Genomic DNA, 6545 nt, shown 5'->3' with positions numbered 1-6545 from the left:
GGGCTGGATTATATTTATAATCGCATGTGCCTTGTTTGGATGTTGGTGATGACATGCATTGCATTTGTTGGTCATTCTCATGTGTTTTGTGGTACGATATTGGTTCATCCATTGGATCATCATTACTATTAATGGAGAAAGACTATTTTCATTTGATTACTATTTTAAACTAGTTTTAACTGGAATCGTACCACTTGGATCACTTTGTTAAGCTAGTTTTCTAGATTTATGAGGTGTCGAGGACGGGATCATTTTCTACTTGAAATATTAGAGGCATCTGGGATATGCTCAACTTTTACTTGACTAGTCGGTGCGTCGGCACTTTTTTTGCATTGCTTTGGCTACTCGTACCTCTGGTACCATGACATAGATGATATCTCATAAGTCCCAATTTGGGCCCAAGAAGTGTATACGAACTTCCCACATCCATATGGGTCCCTCTGACTGTGTGTTCCATTGTACAGGAAGAGAGAGATCCATGAGTCCTGCCTCACTTGATAAGGGCAGATGGTAGGTATATATACTTGGTTATTGATGGTTCAGTTGGTTCTACTGCATCTCCTGCATTCATATGCATTGACTATCACTAGAATAATTAGTTGTTGGATGTATCCTTCAATTTTTTGGGGGTCAGTTGGGTTATGTTTGTTGTTTGTATCTTCTAGGCTTATGGGGTCTGATTAATTTATAGTTTGACTATATTATGTATTCTTGTGATATTGATCTAATAGTTGTTAGGTTGTTGTTTAGATTTATTGATGTTAGTTCTCCTTGACCTTAGGTAGTTCATGAATTATGTAACATAGCTTTGCTTGTGAGTAGGTTATTGGCTCGTGTCTTAAGGTACGTTATTTGACTCAGTTTTTTTACTCTTTGTATCTTACTTCTTCTTTCTTAGTGCCTATCTTATCATGTTATATCTCATGTTTAATTATGTGTGTTGTACTTTCCTTATTTATTTGTTGTTTATATTTGCCTTGACTTTGGAGCTCAGTCGGTTGATGTCTAGTAAGTACTGTTTATTGGTACTCATACTATACTTCTGCAACCTACAAATTATAGTACGAGTTCTCATCGTTAACTTGGATCTCGTGTGGAGCATCTTTGTGGATTGGAAGACTTGGGTGAGCTCATGAAATTTAAAGTTATTTTGGGATAGGCTAGTCTTTAGGTTGTATTTGGAGATAGTTTGTACTTGTATTGTATCTGTAAAAGCCTTATACTCCTATTTTTATTAGATGCTCGATTAGTGACTTATGTCATATCTTAGAGATGGTTTCTTGTATTATATTTCGGTTGATCTCTCTTTTTCTCAGTATTATTAACTTGTTGTTTCTTATTGTTATCTTCCACGTGATTGCCCGTTGCTTATAGTTTCGGGCTGGGGGTTAAGCTTATCTATTGGTGGGATGTAGTAGGTGCCATCATGACCTGAGAAACTGGGTCGTGGAAAGTTGGTTTCATACGTTTTGGTTGACCGACATCATTCGTATGAGAGCAGCTACCTAATAGAGTCATACGGATCGGTGCGGAGATGCATGTATTCTATCTTCGGGAGATTGTAGGGCATTCTTAGAGAATTTTGTTTTTTTATTCCTTATCGTGTGCTTTCGCTTTGATGAACCTCTAAAATTGCTTCTTCAGAATCTACTCTCTCTTAGATGGATGACACAAGATATTCGATGGATGTGGATGGAGCATCAACATATTCTACCAGAGTTTCAGCACTTGGTCGGGCTAGATGCCCTAAGTTAGGCACATGCCTTAGGTTAGGAGACGTTCTTCAGCATTCAGAGAGTCTAGGGCAGCCCAAGATCCGTCAGGGTGGTTGACTACGTCGGCTCCTCGAGATTCAGTGTTAGGAGGCCTTAGTCTTTTTGAGGGTACACCACATAAAGGTGTGGTTCTTGGTGTAGTGGGTGCTTCTCAGGATAGAGTTGGGTTGATTGGTCCCTAGCAGGGCTCTTCGTCCATTTCTGAGTACGTTTTGTGATTTTTGTAATGGGTCGGGCATACTCCCACATTATTCCCTATGGGTCGAAACTTGAGCCAAGAGTTCATAAGAGGGTTGTCCTTGCCACTCTAATTGGCGTCGGAGCACATGATAACAACGGGGTCTACCTTTCCCAGGTTGTTAGTCATTTGAGGGCTGTGGAGCAGGCTGATATGCCCAAATTACACCTTCCTAAAGAAGTATAGGGCTTTGGGTTCAAGCTAGTAAACGGTGGATTATCACACCAAATTTCATCGTTTAATCATTTTCACATTCGTTACTTTCTTGGTCGGGCAAGTAGGACTAAGGTGGGTTCTAACGTTGCACACCGTTAAAACACAATCAAAACGAAGAGATCAATAATACATGCATAAATACTATTTAAGAATTACTTAATTATTAGGTCTACGTTGTTAATTACTCATGGTTCCACAACCCTAGTTGTGGATTTAGCTACTCATGCTTGGGTGATTACAATTCATAATAAGTTTGTTAAAATAAATCATAAACTATTAGAGTAGATGGAATTCAGAATCTTGAATTGACGCACAAAAATGATATTATAAACCAATGCTTCAAGAATTAAATGGACAAAGTGTTCACAAAATAATTTTCAAAGCCAAAACTAAGTATCCAATTGTCTAAAACTTAAAACGTAAATAAAAATGACTATTTATAAACATTTAATACTAAATAAGGTCAAAAAAGGAAATACAAGAAAAATGGGCTTCGACAGTCAACTTTACAGGTCATGATCGACGGCTCGTAGACCACGCCCGTAGAAGGCAGCTTCTTCAAAGGCCGTTTGGACACATCCTACGAACATGATCTACTACTCGTAGACCTTTGTACGGTCTGTCCTAGCAATACGTCATTTACAATACTGGGCTCATAATTCTTGCTTCTTTCTACGACTCAGTACTACGGTTCTTAGGTCATCCTACGACCCGTAGTATATTTTCGTCTCCCCCTACTTAACCAAATTTCTAGCTTCTTCTCCAGCCTTCATCTACGAGTCAATCCTATGTTTTGTAGTATAATCTAGTGCTTGTAGGTCGACTCGTAGCTCATCAAAAACCTGTTGCTTTAATAGAATTCCATCTTCGGACAGTTACAACCTACTTTCCTGCAAACATAGATAAATATAGCATCAAATCTTTTAACAAAGTCTCAAGACACATGCAAAATCCAAGTGTAAAACATTATAAGTATCGTAAATCTGCAGTATATCAACACCCTCAACTTAAAATCGTTGTTTGTCCTCAAGAGACATTACTAACTCTAAACGACACGATGCAAAAGTAAACCCAAAAACTCAAGCAATCACATGACATTTTTTCAAACAATCAACCCTCCATTTTTTCACTTTTCACTATAGTGCAATCATTAAGTTCAACAACAAGACAACACATGCGGATCAATTTACAACATAGACATACCAATAGACATATTTACATACACAATCACAGAGATACCATCTCTTTGACAATGTAACTTGTGCCCTTATCGCAAAGAAATCCCTTTGTTCACACATATTTGGATTTATAGTTCAATTTCATGGACTCAGTATTGCTCACTCTTAGAGTTAAATTCAATACAATACATGCACAATACCACAAGTTTGCCCTTATTTTCAATTCTTGACTCTCAAACTGCCAAATTAGGATCACTATAGGACTTTCTTAGCTTGTAACGCAGGCTCAATGTCAGGTATGGTATAATTGGATTTTTTAAGTGATTTTTCTGCCCTCATTGACATTACATTGACTATTTTCCTCTTTAACAACCAATCCAGGTATCACATTAATATTTCTTTTCTTCTCATTATTCATTGAAGCTCGGGTGTGACTTTGACTTACTTTTTTTTTCGTTTCAACTTTTCACTCTTTTATTATTTTATTTTATTTATTTTACCACAACATCTTAATATTTTTCTCTTTTCTAAATACACAACTCTTTTCATACCCCTTTCTTTTCTTGTTTTCCTCTATAGTAGCCACCCTCAACTTAGGTTTTTTACTTGAGTTAGGGTGAACGATGTCCAAGGAGGTACCAAGACCAAAAAAAAGGTTAACAATTATCACGGGGAAGGTGAATTGGGTAAATTGAAAGAATGGTCTAATTCAGGCTCAATAATTTGAATCGAAGAGAGAATTTTCATTTAGTTGATTAATTTTAGGTTTTAGTGGACTCAATTTCAACAATGGCCTATGATTATTTCCTAATTAACAGTTAAACCAACTTAGCAAGACTAACGAGACTAGTTCTAGATTGATATACACAGTACGAATGAACAAGTATCCTCACACACACATGTCACATCATTTAACTATCAAATTATCAGTGTATCTGGTTCATGCTTCAGCTTAAGTCATGTTATCTAATCGGCTCATATGATGTCATAAAAAATCCTACATATATGACTTATCAATCACATAGATATAACACACAAACCAAAATTCAGAGGGGTATCAATTTCATGGGGTTGAGCTAGTATCCTCAGCTCGAAGGCATCTATCTTCCTATGTGTGGCCTGAGTCTGCTCTGAGATAACAACTTGCTTCCTCACCTCAGAATCTTGAACAAATTGCTACATCCATGGTCGAAAGTGTTGTAACAATTGCGTCATTTGAGTTTTTAGCCGCTGAAGTCTGGCTATCGGCATGGTGGAGAGAGTCGATGTAGTGGGGACACATGGTGTGCTATCAACCAGAGAAAAATTGATATGTGTGTCACCTCGCCGAGCTCAGTAGTAGTAGTATCTCCTGCGGGAACCTCACCCTCTTTAGACCCAGAAGTGGTCATCTATGACATGCTGAACTATGAGCCGCGTAATGGTGCAGCCGGGTTTGACATATCCCAGATAAGCCCAATATCTAGTGTCTGAGTCTGTGAAATCAGTAGGTCAATACCCCTGAGTAGTGGCACCGTTGACTCGTGACATAAGCGGAATATCAGCCCAGGAAAGGGAAGAGTCATGGTCACCCAGAATGCTCACCCATATATCTCCTAAATAAGTACCCGAAGAAAATCAATCTTATATCCAGCCATGATACATGCAACCATCACTGTTCGATCATGAATCAGATGGTTGTCTGTCATAGTGGGTGATAGGTGAGAACGGACAATCGACCATAAAATTTTACATTAAAGTTAAGTTAGGCCTTTTTAATTGGGCCCGGACCTCGTACTCGGTCCGAATCAACCCCTTGCTCTGCAATGTATCCAACAACCTATCTCAATAAATCCTCTTTTTGAAAGGCATCCTTCATCGCTTTTGTATCACACACAAGATGCATCTTATAATCAAACTCTGATGTTGACATAGTCTGCTCATAACTCGGGCAATGCAAAAATCGGTGAATGGTTTGATCCAAGATGTCAATCGGACTTCCCAAACTATGGTGCTTAGAAAAAGAGGTTGTGCTAGATCTTTTCCCTTTTTCCACATTCAGTTCTTGACTATAGTTGCATGCGCTGCATAAAACTCCCAGACCATATTTTTGTTGTACTGGCCCAGGAACTCTACCATCCACTTGCACCGATGTCGTTTGAATAGTGCATGTAGCTCTGGAGAGGTGTGAAAACAATCTTGAATCCTCAATAATAGGCCAGCTAGGGTGTTTTCTTGCATTATGAGCAACCGTCTTTGGAAAGATCTGGAACATGCCCCAGATCTCAAAATGAGAGCCCAGTGTAGACTCTTTCGGTGAAATACCTTATTAGCTTTGTGAGACAGCTCCCTTTTGAGACTGGAGAGTCGATGTTTGGGGAGGTCCAACTATACCAACCGGGTCTGAGATCATCTCTAATTGCTGGGACTATTTTCTTGTGGTCCGGGGTGCCTGAGGTGAGTCTTCACCCATGCATGGGTTGTCTTCTAACCCACTCTATTCATCAACTATGGGTTTATTTTGTAATTGCAACTGAGACGTAGAAGCGACAGTAGATTTCCCACATCTTAATGAATTACCTCTTTGTGGCATAGTACCTATAGGAATACTTGTTAGTAACAAATAAGACGGTAAAAGAAATCAAGAAAAACTACAAACAAATCAACGAAAGTAAAAAAAATTCAAGACAATGCACTATTTTTGGTCTTACGATTGGGTTCCTACTTCTACGACCCGTATGGTCCAATCATAGGAAGGAAGGACACATTTTAAGTTTCTGTATTTGGAACTACGGACTGAGAGTACAGCCCGTCAAAGTTTCCATGGACCGTAGGTCAGTCCAGTAGTTCACAACTAAAGCTACTTGAATTTTATTTATGAACTAGAAATCCTATCTATGATCTGTAGGAAATCATATGACTCTTAGATAGGCTCCGTAGTTTTTGTCATTTAGCATCATCTATTAGATGTCTTGTACGAGTCCTATTCACGGTTAGTAGGAAGTCATACGACCCGTTGATAGCATTTGTACAAAAGGTGTATGGGAAATAGTCAGTAGTGGTCGTTTAGGCCTATCTAAAAAAGGTAACTACGGGTCGTAGATGGATCTATAGTTTGTAGAAGATCTCGTAGGTCATAAATTGCTTGGGATAGTGTGA

The sequence above is a fragment of the Solanum tuberosum genome, unplaced genomic scaffold, assembly GCF_000226075.1.
Source record: "Solanum tuberosum cultivar DM 1-3 516 R44 unplaced genomic scaffold, SolTub_3.0 scf00317, whole genome shotgun sequence".
Taxonomy (NCBI): domain Eukaryota; kingdom Viridiplantae; phylum Streptophyta; class Magnoliopsida; order Solanales; family Solanaceae; genus Solanum; species Solanum tuberosum.
The sequence above is the reverse complement of the archived record's forward strand: the minus strand, read 5'-3'. Positions refer to the sequence as shown.